We start from the raw sequence: 15,100 nt of genomic DNA on the forward strand, positions 1-15,100 counted from the left end.
GATATGTTTGGTTCTCAGAATAGATCGGTAGTATCTTTATATGATTTGTGGGAATTTAGTTTTATTTTTTTATTTTTTTTAGTTTTTCCTAAACTAACGAAAAACTAAGGCTTATATTGATAGTCGTGTCTTGAGCAATCTCTTGAGTGAATCTTGGCGAAGACCGGCTTATTCTCAAGGCAACGATTTCATAGACCATGAACAAGATAAGCATCATGAAGTATCTGTGCTCAAGCAACAGTTTGTTTGATGTACTTCCGGCTTGACGAAGCGATTGCTTAAGACAGCCGAAAATACAGGAGCATATACGAACCTTGCCGACTTCACTCGTTTGTTAAATATTCTGCTACATATCACACAGAGCACTAAAACCCCAGAATTTGAGGTGTGTTTGTATATTGAGGTGAGGAAGTTTTTTTTTATTGTTTTAATACTCTTGAATCACACTTGGAAAAACAGGTGTTTTGCAACCACAAAGATGCACATCTTCTATTAAGAACTTGATATACTTTTCTCTTTCCTGTACAAGTTGAACGTTAAAACTTAATGTATCTAACGATTTAATAATATAATATTTTCAAAATAATTCGAAAAATAGGTTAAACTGTTTCTAAAATACCCCTACTACATTTCTACAGCTATTTTCGCTAATACGACATAATAAACAATTTAACACATTGTCACATCCACCATTATGGGCTCGGCCGACACTCCAAGCCGACGTCCAAGTCCCCCAACCCCCTCACCAAAACATCGTTGCCAACCACAATATTGCCGCATCACAGAGCAACCATCAACAACATTCCCGTCTGATACTCTATGCAAATATTGCATAGCAAGTAGGACGGTAGTGCTCCCGTTGTTCATAGATGGCAGCGCATGGGCGTCGCACCCTTGGCGGGGGGGCGGGGAGGGGGAGACATGTCCCCCCCAATAATAAAAGTATTCCATTTCGTCCCCTCTAATAATATATTTAGTTTTGTAGTTATATTATTAATATGATTTCTGTGATATAACCCATATGTTGCGCATGGTGCATTTGGTCCAATCGTGGTAATGTGAGCACTGTATTTTTACAAATTTGTTGTCTGGAAATATTTTTTATAAAAAATATATATATATTGTAACCAACTATAATTAGAATGATTAAGAAATAAAAATGCCTAAATACCACCCTTTTGCACCTTCAAACGCCAAATTTTCCCGGGGGAGAACCCCCGGTTCCCCGCTTTTTTCCCAGGGGATGGATATTCCTCAACAACCAAATCAATTTCAGTCCCCCCCAAAAAATATATCCTTTCGACCCCCATGGATGGCAGGTCACGAAGAATGGGTATTAAGTGAAATCATCCAAATGTCATGGGATATCCAGAGCTATAATAGACATAATAAATGTAGTAATAATATGTAATATAGTTGTAGTTTAAATATGATATGTATTTATAGGTATTAAGTATGAAGGATAAGTGTAAGCACATTACCGTGGCGCCCATCTCAAAAAGGACCAGGAGCAGCTGCCCACATACCATCTGGGCTACTTCTTGGCCAGGTGCATCGCACGGCTGCAGGGGATCTTCGACAGCGACACGTAGAAACGCCGCGCCCAGGGGGGTTTACCCCCACCTGAGACTCACCACTGCCTTGTCCCGCAACCAGGGATAAGACAATATTTTACTATTTTATTTATGTTGCTAACCTAAACCAATCATTTTCACTATAGTTTTAATGTAGTTAACCTAACTTATATAGCCATTAACTTTGACATCGTCCGACCGAAGGCCAGCCTAAAGCCCGACCTGCAACCGCCAGTACCCGACCCCGCTAACGGAATACACCCCTAGCCATGGCCCACCTGAGTCAAGCGAGCACCGGAACAAAAGGTAGAACTAAAAACCATGCCCTAATCAACCAGATACCATGATTCCGGTACATTATAAATTCAACGTAATTTAATGATAACATCACTTTTAATTAAAAACCCAGTGCAAAGGAAGTGCGACGTAAGTGTCCGGGTCACTCACGTGTAGATTTTTATTAATACATTTGTGAGTGCGCCCCTTGCGGCCTTCAGCCTAAATTAAATAAAGTAGTGACTTAATTATAACCGCATAATTTTTGTGTATCATTCGCCACTGGAGCAGTTATCAAGTGACGAACAGTCTCCAGTGTGACTCACATCATTTAAACTTAATTAATATAAACTTGTTGAATCCAATTCCTAAAACGGATCTGTGTATTAGATTATTTCTTATTATTTAATTTGTGAATTTAGAGATACTTACAATCTCTTGTTAATTTAATAATTTACGAATAACGGAAATTTAGAAACTTTGGCGCAAGAGGACGCGGAGCCCTCCCCTTGCACCAGGGCCAGACTCCAGTACCGAGCGACTCGCGGACCAGGACGGACGTGCGTCCCAAAGGGGAGCTTTCAACCATTGTCTTCACCGATTTCATTCCTGGTAATTATAGTCACTCTCCAAACCCCTGCAACATGCGCTTTGGCATTCAGACGCCCGCCGGCTCCTCCCCTTCCCTCGTTCCCCTTAAAGCCACCTCCCGCTCTCCCTTGTGACGTCCGCATGACGTAGGCGTCTCCTTCCAGGCCTACTGAATGCGACACTAGCACCATCTGGATTTTTTATATATAGGGCTGTAATTATTTTGCTCGTTCTGTTCTGTTCCGAGAGCGATCGCAGTGAGGGGTGCTTCGGCGTCGCGCTGTGTTACGCATGGCTACGAGGTGTTCTCTGGTCGGTGTCTTACATTTTTTTCTCTTGATAATTCTGTAGTTTGCCTTCTGCGTCATGTTTGGCTTGCCTTCTTGTGGCTTCATAAAGTAATGTTTGTTGGACACCGAATTTGTTTCGTAATTTTCTGATTTGCATTGCCAGTGTGTTTCACCTTGTGCATTTCTTTTCTCTTGTTTTTTTTTTTTGCTTCCGACCCATTTTCTGTTAGGGTGTTTGCCGTTTTTTCTCCCCCGCACCACCCATGTCCGGACAGACAGCATTCTATTTGCAATTGCTTGATTTAAATAACGTTAGCACATAACAGTTGTATATTGGCTATTTGTTTTGCTCACCAGTACCTGTTTACGTAATTCTTTCTTTCGTAATTCTTGTTATGTGTTGCCCCTCTACATTCATATGGGGCTTGATTTAAAGAATAATAAAGTTGTTTATTTTTGTAATTCTGATATTTACTCTTATTTCTTTAGGGGTTGCACAACACGTCTGGCACTCTGCCTGTCCCTTTACAAGGGCCATTGTTTTTTTTTTTTTATGTTTCTAATTGTTAACGTCATTGAGGTAAAGTGAGGTAGATTTCCCCTTCCCCTTCACGATACTTCAAATTCTGCGCAACTCTGCTCGCAGAGTGTTTTTGTTGATGTGTTTATTGTTTCAGAGCCATGTCTTCGCCGGGGGTTGCCTGGTTATATATGCTGCACAAGGAGGAACTCATCCAACATTGCGAAGAAAATCAATTAGAGGCTTCGGCAACGGACACCGTGGCGGTGCTTCGCGCGCGCCTCACTCAGTTTGTGCGTGACTCGTGTGCAGCCATTCCTGAGCTCCGGACACGACAGTCCCCTCCTGACGTGAGTCCGCCCACGGGCGCTACCTTTAATCAGAAGCTCTTTTTTGTAGCCTTAAAGCCGCTCCCCGTGTTGGGCTGAAGCAAGCCACGTGCCGCTTTGGATTTTGTGTTCGCCGCGGAGCGATTGTTTGGATTGAATTTGGTTCCTGCTGAGGCTTTCATGAAAGCCCTACTGAGTAAGTGCACTGGCACTTACGTGCAACTTCTTACGCAGGCTATTTCACATGGCGACGATTTCGCGGCGTTTAAAAAACAGTTGGTTCACACTGTTTGTCCGCCCCGTGTTCTCGACGTGTGTAAACGAGAGCTGGTTTTTCGCTTTCAAAAGCCCGATGAATCTGTCACTCAGTTTGTAAATTCTGTTAGTGATTATGCCGATGCTTTGAGTTTGGGAATTCCTGAAGGGGAATTTGTGCAGTTGATCCTAGGTAACCTTGCGCCTATGGTGTTTCAGAACTATGCTATGTTGACACCTCCATCCACCCTGAATGCCTTACGCGAGTGGGGCGGCGAGGTAGAAAGCCGTATTATTGCGGCATGCAAATACCGCTCTGAATTTCCCATGTCTACGCGTGGCACTGACTCTAAGTCGCCACCTTTCAGTAGAGAATATTTTCTCCCCAGGCATGTCGGCATGAATGACTGTCGGCCTGCTACTTATGCGCGACAACTTGACGGAAGTGCATGTTACGGCAACGCCGCGCTGGTTTTCGAGGGACGCACCCCAGTGAGTGACGTGTTACGTCATTCGTTAAACGAGCTGCTCCCGCATGTCGCCTCGCGCGTCGAGGTGCGCGCTCATGTGAACGAGTCTCCCGGCGGGCCGGCCCGTCCGCGTGGCCGCCCCACCAGCGGTATCCATGCTTGTGTAGGCGAGCCGCCTGTCGCGCTTGCTAGCCCTGGTGGTGTGTCGAGCGGCGCGGCGCCTGCTCGTATAAGCGAGCCGCCCCTTGCCGCGACCTTGCACTTGGCTGTGAATAACGCAGCCGCGCTCCTCGCTAGGATTGATACTCGTGGCCGTGGCTAATGTGCTAATTGTTGTGTTTTCGGACACGTTACGGCCGAGTGCACTAGTTCTCAAGTTAATGCTGGCGATAGGCGGTGTTTCCGCTGCGGTCAAGCGGGCCATTACCTAGTTCAATGTCCGGGAAACCTGCATTGCCGACACGCAGGAAGGGTCGTAGTCGTCGTGTTATGCGCAAATCCTTTCCTCAAGCGTTTTTGCATTTCCTTCCCTTGCTTGTACTGGGTAATTTTTACCCCGCCCTCGTCGATACAGGAGCCACTTGTTCGTGCATCAATGAGGCATGTTTTGACAGTTTGCTTAGCCAGCATCGTCATTTGAAGCGTTTCGTTGTCAATGAGCCTGATGTAATCATTTCCGTGACCAATGGCGACATCGTGCGCGCCCGTCGCTCGGTGATTTTACATTTTAAGGTTCACAGATTTTCTTGGAGTTGGAAGTTTATTGTGGTTTCGGGACTTGCGTCTAATTTTGTTTTGGGTCTCGATTTCCTTAGTAACACGAGTTGCGTGTTGGATTTGCATAGACACGAGTTGTCTTTTGGTTTTGCGTCATCCATAAAAATTCAGCTGCGGCACGAAAGACGCGTGCCCATTGTAATGTCCTGTAAGGAAATGGCGAGTCACGAATACGATCAGGCTATCGCTGACTTAGTAAGCGAGTTTCCGGATGTGATAACCCGCAAGTTTGGCAGGTGTGATGTACTGCCTTATCGCTTCATGTGAGGGATGAGGTACCCGTTCGAAGCAGATATATAAAGGTGTCACCCCCGAAACTTCAGTTCATGAGAGAAATTATTCAAAAATTGTTGGCTGCCGATGTTATTACCCCATCTACATCCGATTTCAGTACCCAAACCTTCTTGGTACCCAAGAAGGACAGTACGGAATGGCGTTTAGTTCACAATTTCCAGGAATTGAATCAGAAGATTATTGATGACAGATGGCCATTACCCACAGTGGAGAGTGCTCTACAGCACTTGGGTAAGGCTCGTATATTTTCAGTTTTCGATCTTAATCAGTTTCCACCAATGTCTGTTGGACCCGAGTTGCCGTAAATGTACTGCCTTTTCAACCCCTTTCGGTCATTACCAGTTTAACAGAATTCCTATGGGCGTCAGTTTTGGCAGCCAGGTCTTGAGCCGCGTGCTTGATCCCGTGCTAAGTGATTTCAAATTGTTTTGTTTTCAACTACATCGACGACATTATTGTATATAGCAATTCTTTTGAGGAGCACCTTGACCACCTTAGGGAGGTCTTTCTTCGCCTTCGTGCTGCCAAACTTACGGTCAATCCCAAGAAAATTTCCCTTGGCCAAAAGTTCGTGAAGTTCCTGGGCTATGTTATTTCCGAGGGCTCCTTGCTCATGGACCCGGATAAGGTTGCCCCCATTGTCGCCTTCCCCAGACCTAAGAATATCAAGGGTGTGCAACGTTTTTGGGCATGCTTGGGTATCATTCCCACTTCTCAAGAATTTTGCTATCCTTTGTGCCCCCTTAAATGCCCTTCATAAAAAGGACGTTCCTTTAGTTTGGGGTTCGGAACAGGAAAAGACGTTCGCTACCCTGAAGTCTCAATCGGGCTCTCCTCCCGTTCTGGTCCTGTCTGATTTCAGCAAGCGTTTTGCCCTGTTTGTTGATGCCTCGTCCATTGCTCTAGGAGCAGTTCTCAGCCATCTGGAAGAGGGAAAACTCCTGCCACTAGCCTTCGCCAGCCGCTTGTTACTGGAGTCTGAACGAAAGTTGGGTACTTACGAGAAGGAGGCTCTTACCTGCCTGTTCGGCTTGGATAAGTTCGAATGTTATCTCGACTGTAGAGAATTCGATCTTTTTACAGATAATCAGGCTTTGAGCTGGCTCTGTAACCATCCTCAACAACTGGGCAAGCTGGGATGTTGGATACTTCGTCTTTCTTGTTTTAACTTTGTTATCCATCATGTTCGAGGAGCCGACAATGTAGTGGCCGACACACTTTCGCGGATGTTTTGTCCCGAGGAGTTTTTGGTTGAAGAGAACGAGTCATCTAGTCCCGATGAACTCCTATGTGTGTGCAAGGTTTTCCCGGAGTCCTACCTTAATGTTCGTGAGCGTCAGCTTGACGACGTCGTTTGTCAGAAAATCTGTAAGGACTTGCGAGACAAGAAAGTGGTCCCATTTGTGGAGGAACAGGGTCTGATTTATTTTACTGGCAGCTCAGGTCGAGCCCGTAAGGCAGTTGTGCCATTATTATTAAGGCCTATGGTACTTAAATACTACCATTCGTCCCTGATCGGAGGCCATCTTGGTATGGATAAAACCTTCCACCGCATTTCTGCACATTTATACTGGCCGGATCTTCGCAACGACGTTCGTGCCTTTGTCAGATCCTGTCATGATTGCCAGATTTCGAAGCCACCCCAAAACACTAGGGTGGGCCTGTACTATGCAGACTCGCCAGTGGCACCCTGGCATGTTGTCCATCTAGATATCTTTGGACCATTGACGCGCTCGCGTAAGGGTAATATGTGTCTGCTTGTCTTGGTCGATATTTTCACTAAATTTGTTATATTTCTAACTCTAAAAAACATGAAAGCAGTTTCGATTGTCAAAGCCCTTCGGGAACAAGTGTGGAAGCTCTTTGGAGCCCCTGCCATGCTCGTGTCTGATAATGCCAGATACTTCCAGTCTAACATATACAAGGATATTTGCTTTGAATGGGCAATTAAACCCAAGTATAGCTCGGCATATTTCCCTCAGGGCAACCAGTCAGAGTGTGTCAACAAGGTGCTCAAGGGGGTTCTCACTTATTTTTATCGTTCAGATCAGACACTTTGGGATTCCGACCTGGACTACATTAACATGGGTCTTAACTCTGCAGTGCACTCCGCCACCGGCTTTCCTCCTTCCATTCCTTTTTTGGGCAGCGAGCTCACTCACCCTCTCCTGAATCTCTGGGGACTGCCGTCTCTAAGCTCCGACCATAGGAGGCTGACCTCGAGAAAATTCTTGATCTTGTTCCCTGTAAACTCCAGAAGGCCCGCCACATTGTCGAGATTCAGTACAACAAAACTAGGCAGCACCATGGTTTTAAAGTTGGCGATATTGTTCTGGTGCGTTCATATGTTCTCCCTTCTTTAGCGGCACAGATCAATGTTAAGTTGCTTCCCCAATATGAGGGCCCATTCACTATTGTGCGTTTTTTGGGCAGTAATACTGTACTTCTCCAGGATTGTAAGAAAAAATCCAGGTATAAAAAGTGCCATGTAAGCCAGCTGAAAGTTTATTTGTCTTAACGTGTAAGTTGTCTTGTTAGTAAGTATTTAGCAGGTCTTCTCTCCCGTTGTATTTTTATTGATTTTTACCTGCATGTCATTTATGAATATTCATCTGGAGCTGTTTGCTCTGGCCTGGCCTTATTGTAAAAATTTTTCCCATAGAAGTTTGGAATTATTTTCTAGGGATAGTTTAAGACTTGTATTTTAACAGCAATAGCCATATTCTGATTTATTATTTATGTCCTAATAATCTTTGAATAAGTGTTTACAGTATGCAACTAGTATGGGAGCCCAGCTCTATAAAAAGGTTGTTGGCTGAGTGGGCTGCTATTTTTTTATGTCTTTTATGTTTTATTGTATAGTTATTCCCTACTAAATTATGTGAATCTTTCCAGTGCACTGGAACATAAGTTGTGTGATTGGGAAGGCATATTTTTAGTATTTGTGGATGGCGCAGTGTGTTGTATGTTTTTCTTTGTAATCTCCTCTCCACCACTCCATTATCCTTTTGCTGGCGATCCGTCTTCGCCGCTCTTCTTCAGTCATCACCCAGCGAAGAGAGGAGACGTCCACTCTTCACTGCCTGTGTCACGCTCTTCTGGCAGCCCCTGCTTCCTACGTGTTATGGACGTAAGCCTCGACAGTGACTGCGCCATCTCTTCTCGTCGGTGTGCCCGCCGCTCCTGCTGGTTGTCTCCTACGATGTGGGCCCTCTCTTAGTGTTAGAGACTTCCGTGTACTGTTTGCGCAGCCCCTGCCTAGCCCAGAGATTCGTCGAGCACAGTGATAACTGCTGTGGCGCGCTTCGTCGGAGTATTTATGATGTGGCAGCATGCTGGCGCCCCTTTTCGAGCGCCGCTGCGAGCCGCCTCCCCTCCGTGCACTGCTGCGCCCGGCGGTGATGCCCTGTGAGACTTGCAGTTTCGGGCTGGATCGGAAGCTGTGATACGTACCTGCTCTTATTCTCCGATACCGCCCCCCCCCCCCCTTCTCGATCGCCTGCCACCAGCTCTTGTTGTGTTTTGGGGGCGGGCGCTTGCACTGTGTGTCGTGTGGTGGTTTCTTCATGGACTGAGCTTTAGCTTCTTCCTGCTTATCGCCGTTCCGCGCTTCTGGGGTGCGCGACACTAGCACCATCTGGATTTTTTATATATAGGGCTGTAATTATTTTGCTCATTCTGTTCTGTTCCGGGAGCGATCGCAGTGAGGGGTGCTTCGGCGTCGTGCTGTGTTACGCATGGCTACGAGGTGTTCTCTGGTCGGTGTCTTACATTTTTTCTCTTGATAATTCTGTAGTTTGCCTTCTGCGTCATGTTTGGCTTGCCTCCTTGTGGCTTCATAAAGTAATGTTTGTTGGACACCGAATTTGTTTCGTAATTTTCTGGTTTGCATTGCCAGTGTGTTTCACCTTGTGCATTTCTTTTCTCTTGTTTTTTTTTGCTTCCGACCCATTTTCTGTTAGGGTGTTTGCCGTTTTTTCTCCCCCGCATCTCTCACGTCCGGACAGACTGCATTCTATTTGCAATTGCTTGATTTAAATAACATTAGCACATAACATTTGTATATTGGCTATTTGTTTTGCTCACCAGTACCTGTTTACGTAATTCTTTCTTTCATAATTCTTGTTATTTGTTGCCCCTCTACATTCATATGGGGCTTGATTTAAAGAATAATAAAGTTGTGTATTTTTGTATTTCTGACGCTTATTTCTTTAGGGGTTTCACAACACGTCTGGCACTCTGCCAGTCCCTTTACAAGGGCCATTGTTTTTTTTTGTTTCTAATTGTTAACGTCATTGAGGTAAAGTGAGGTAGATTTCCCCTTCCCCTTCCCCTTCTGGATACATCAACCTTTTTGTAATTAACTCCCCGTGTGCGCCCGGTCCGTTTACGGTGTAGGGCTTATCCTAGCTGCTAAACGTAAACTCTCTGCACAACGCATTACGCGAGGCAGTGCAGCATATGGCGCGGGCCGACTCCCGCAATCACAGACGTTTGGTTAATCGCTGAAGTGGACAGGCACCGGCCACAGCAACTTAAAGACATTAAACGAATTTCATAGCGAGCCGTGGTCCACACAGGTTGGCCCGGGCGTCGCAGTTCGCAATTCACGGGATTGGCCGACTTCAAATCGAACTGCTCCCCTCAACCTCGACTGGCGTGAGGACTTAATATTAGTGACGGCGCGTCAGAGCACCCAGTGTCATCATAGTGTAATTTGTGTAGGGAAAAATAGTGTAACTTTAACTGCAAGTGTAACTGCCAATTTCAATTTAACGTCCACTCCGCACACTCCGTGCGCGACGTGTATACGACAGTGCAAACCAGACTCGTGTATGTTATTTTGTGAACTTCTTCAATCCAGCTAGAGATCAGCGTGCTATGCTGTGTAGGGCCAGTAGTGTATCAATAACCAGGGATCCCTCATACCACGACCACCACCGCCATTCCTAGAGGACCACGCAGGGGCATTCGCACCCAACTACCCACCTCGTGGTTAGCCACAGAGCTAGCCTGGCGCCCTCCCGGACATGTTTTCAGTAAAAAAAACCAGCCTTCTTGCTAGGAACCACGCCGAACCTCGAACGCGAGAACCCGGACGACGGAAAATTGATATTACCGTTTTTCAAGTATATGTAGTAACTAACTTAAACTAGCATATCCATAACTGTTATTACTGAATAACTACTTTTTTTAATTCAATGAGCCTTTACAAAATGATTTACATTTCAGATGATGAAAAACTGAAAAACTGCTCTTTATATTTTTTTGTGGAAAAGTCTCTCTGCTTCAGCTTCAGGATAAGGTACTGTAAATATTTTTTAAATAAAAATATAATATTTTAACTACAAAGCAAAAAAATTAACATTAAATTATATAATATTATGTTTAAAAATTTAACAATAAGTTTAAATGAATCTAATAGTGTAGGCTAAGTAGGAAGGAATTTAAAATTTTTTAAATCTCTTATGTTATTTCAACCTCTAACAGTAATATTTCGTCTCATCAAAAATTGTATGGACAAAAAAAATCAATATTGTTTTGATGTCGTCTGACCGAAGGCCACCCTAAAGCCCGACCTGCAACTGCCAGTATCCGACCCCGCTAACGGAACGCACCCCTAGCCATGGTCCAACCGAGTCAGGTGAGCACCAGAACAACAGGTAGCATCAAAGACCATGCCCTAATTAACCAGCCATCTCGACCCCAGGCAATTATAAATCAAACACAATTTAATGGTAACATCCCTTCTAATTAAAACCCCGTCCAAGGGATGTACGACGTAGGAGTGTCACACATGTGAATTTACGTTAATACATTTGTGAGTGCTTCCCTTGCAGCCTTCAGCCTAAATTAATTAGAGTATTGTGTGACGTAATTATGACCTCCCCGTTTTTTGTTTTTAACTTGCCACTGGAGCAGTCAACAAGTGACGAACAGTCTCCAGTGTGATTCATATTATTCAAACTTAATTAATGTAAACTTGTTAAATCTAATTTCTAGAGAGTATCTGTAAATTAGGTTAATTTTTATTATTTTATGTATGAATTTAGAGCCACTTTTAATCTCTTAATAATTTAATAATTTCCGAATAACGGAACTTTAGAAAGTTTGGCGCGACAGGACGCTGAAGCGTGTAGAGACTTACGACGGGCCGTGAAAGTACGCAGGGAAGCAAGGGACACGGAGAGCGGATAAAGGCGCGCCAGGGCGGCAAGACAGCGGGCGATAGCGCGTCGCGTCCCACGCCGGGATCGGATAGCGTGGCGAGATAGCGAGCTGCAGGCGAAGCGTCGCACGGCGGTGTTGAGTGTCGGCATATTCGTGCACACAGCTTATCGCGCGAGCAATAATGGACGAGCCTACCGGCTCAGCCGGGTCGGGTGGATGCTGTGGCGGCATGGACTCCGACGCAACAAAGACGGAAGTGGGAGATAGGTGCACGTGGTGCGGGGTAGTTTTTACCGCGAAACTGGGCGGCGTAAAAACGGAGGACAGTGAAGTGTGCACCTGTCCGTGGAACAAGACAGGGAATCCGGGAGTGACGCGAGAGAGTGACGGACAGAATCACGGACAACACCTATAGTGATGCGAGTGACAGAGGTCGCCGTCACTTTGCCGGAGTTTTCGGGAGAATTACACGAATGTCCGCGGGCGTTCCTAGCCGCGTGTTGGGACAGATTGGCGAGTGTGCCGAGGGACAGTTGGGTGCCCAAGGTCAGCGGGCAGCTATGGGCCATGCACGAACTTGTTGGACGGACACCGGCGATTACCTCACAGGATGGAAGGAATTTGTAGGGACATTCGAGAGGTGCTTCAATGGGCAGCTGTCATCGGCAGCTGTCCTGCATGATGCAGGCAGACAGTGAAAGTGTCGAGGCATTTGTGCACATGAAAATGCGACTCTATCACTGTTTGGACTTTGGGAGGCCAACGAGCGAGATCCTCCCACTCATCTGCGAGCAGCTGTCTCCGAACTTGAAACCATTCATGCGGGGCGCGACCGGATTGGAGCTGTCCGAGTTCGTCGAGCAGGCAAGGGAAGTGGAAGGCGACTTGCATGCCAACCGGGAGGAGAGGACGCCATTGCGCCAGAGGCGCGAGACTCGTGTTCAGGGACAGGTGGCGCAAGGGGATGCTATGGCCTTGGTGCCCTACGTGGCTCAGCCTTTCCCACTTCACTTAAGACTACAACTTGAGGCCAGACCGGAACAAGCAGCACAGCGGGACAGGCGATACGCGGACAGAAGGGCGAGTGATGGCAGGCCACTGCGGTGACAATATTGCACCTCTGAGCAATACCACTGGGACGTGGACTGTCCGACACGGGAACAAGTGTGGCAGAAGATGGGGGCCGAGGGACACCGGCAGGGAAACTTCCAGTAGTGGGCAGCGATCCAGTCGGCCACTGTCCCCAACGCACCCGCCAGACGGTCTCGAATCAGTCACTGCCAGCGACCAGAGAGAGGGGTCGCCAACAGGAATCTTCAGCCAGATCCACGGGGAACAGGATGAACTGGCAAACGTCATCAGAGATCGCATCAACATCCGCAGCACATCAAGGCGTACCAGCACAGTTGGCACCACCATAAGACGTCAGCGGCGTGCCGGTCCCAGCAGCCACCGGCATAACGTCACCGGCTGGCGTGGCCGAACCCACCCAGCCGCCAGGCGCCCCGGCAGCCCCTGCAGCGAGCTGGGCCACACCTACCTGCCTAGGAGGCTGGGGGACGACGAGGCTATTCTGCTCCGAGTACCGGTGTTCCTGAACGTGCACCTTGTTTATGCTCTGGTGGACATGGCGGCGAGCTACTCGTACGTAGCTGCCCACCTGGTGCCGGGGGGGACCTGGAGCAGTTCGAGGGGACTGTCCTTTTTGCCACCGAGGGGACCAGTGCGCCCACCTCTGGGCGCGCACAGGTAACCATCGGCATACGTGACCAGTCTAGTCAGTCGTCCAACGACTCCGAGATGACCTGATCCTAAGCCTACCCTGGTTGGTCCAGGAGGACGCCACAATCGACATCAGGCAAGGTAGGCTGAACGTGGGTTGACGGGGCCGTCGCACAGTGACCAGCGTGGGTCGAGCAGTTCCCGCCCCTCCAGCCAACCCAGTCTGACTGGCGGACATTACCAATGATGTGTCACCTGAGTATGTCACCCTGTTCGAGGATGTGTTGTCACAGCACCCTCAAGTCTTCGCAGCCACGGACATGCTAAGACGCACGACGATGGCAGAGCATTCTATACCTACCCGGCCCCACCAACCCATTTTTGTAAAGCCCCATGGTTTTGGAACAGTCGAGCGAGGGGCCATACAGGAGCAGATTACAGAGATGCTCAGGGACGGGGTGATCGAGCCTAGCGAGTCCCCATACAACAGCCAAGTGGTTATGGCCACCAAGAAGGATGGGTCTCTTCGTTTTTGTGTGAACTTTATGTCGGTGAACTAGGTAACAATCCCTGTACCCCCACCCTCATAAACAATGCAGATTCCCTCGCAGGGCTGGGGGATGCCACTATTTTCACATCACTAGACCTAAAAAGCAGGTACTGGCAGGTCCCTGTGAAACCTGAGGACCGGCCTAAGACAGCCTTCACCGCCCCGGATGGCCGCCGATTCCAGTTCTGCACCATGCCGTATGGGCTGATGGACGCCCCCACGACGTTTCAGACCATGATGGTCTGCGTCCTGGATGGGTTCGTGGGCGAATTCATCACGGCCTATCTGGACGATGTGATCATCTGGTCCAGGTCGTGGGAGGACCATGAACAACACCTCGCCTTGGTCCTCGAACGGGTGGCCAGGCACGGCCTCACATGCGCGCCATGTAAGTGTCCCATCGGGGCGGTGGAGCTCGAAAACTTGGGGCATATTGTCGATGCTGAGGGCTGCCGGCCGCTGCCAAAACACTTAGACCTGATTGAAACAAAGCCAGCACCACGCACGATGAAGGAGTTGCAGCGCCTTATGGGCCTCTTGAATTGGCTATGCTCCTTCATTCCGAACTTCGAGACGGTAACTGCTCCTATCATGGACTTGCTCTCGCCCAAGACAAAGTACAGGTGGACGGCCGAGGCAGATGGCGCCCTGGCTGTCGTCAAGCGCCTGTTCCGGAAAAGTCATGTCCTCGCCTGTATGGCACAGGGGGAGCCTCTGTACCTGCAGACGGATGCCAGCAAGGTGGGTATGGGGGCGGTGCTATACCAGGTCAGCCCCGACGGCGAGTGTTGGAGTATGCCAGCTCCAAATTCGGGCCGGCCGCGAGGAACTATGATGTAAATGAGCAGGAGTGCTTGGCGGTAGTGTGGGCGGTCAGTCGCTACTGGCACTACCTTGAAGGCAGGAGTTCACCCTGAGGACAGACAGTCAATACCTCAAATGGCTCAACACGATGCAGGGTCGTAAGTCTAAGTTTACCAGGTGGGCCATGACTCTCAAGAACTATGTCTTCCAAGTCGAGCATGTGCCGGACATAGGCGTGCCCAGACATTTCCATTAGGGGGGGCCCTGCTAAATTTTTAAATCAGAAGCTGAATTTATAATGATAAATAGCCTAAATACATTCACTCATTGCCGTGTTTATATTTTTGTGCAGTATCAACGAGATATGTTTACTAGTTAATATTTATATCCGTATAATTTTAACAATCTGGAAAAATATGTTTTTTTGTTTTTTTTTTTCATAGACAATGTTTAAAGGGTACTTACACATTTTCCCCC

General features: G+C 47.5%; 1 protein-coding gene across 5 annotated transcripts in view; it reads right to left on the reverse strand.

Annotated features, from left to right (window-relative positions):
* LOC134536595 (gastrula zinc finger protein XlCGF57.1-like) overlaps positions 1 to 15,100 on the reverse strand; it is a 256,297-nt gene that overhangs the window by 184,598 nt on the left and 56,599 nt on the right. The window lies entirely within an intron of this gene.

This window comes from Bacillus rossius, chromosome 11 (assembly GCF_032445375.1).
Source record: "Bacillus rossius redtenbacheri isolate Brsri chromosome 11, Brsri_v3, whole genome shotgun sequence".
NCBI lineage: Eukaryota > Metazoa > Arthropoda > Insecta > Phasmatodea > Bacillidae > Bacillus > Bacillus rossius.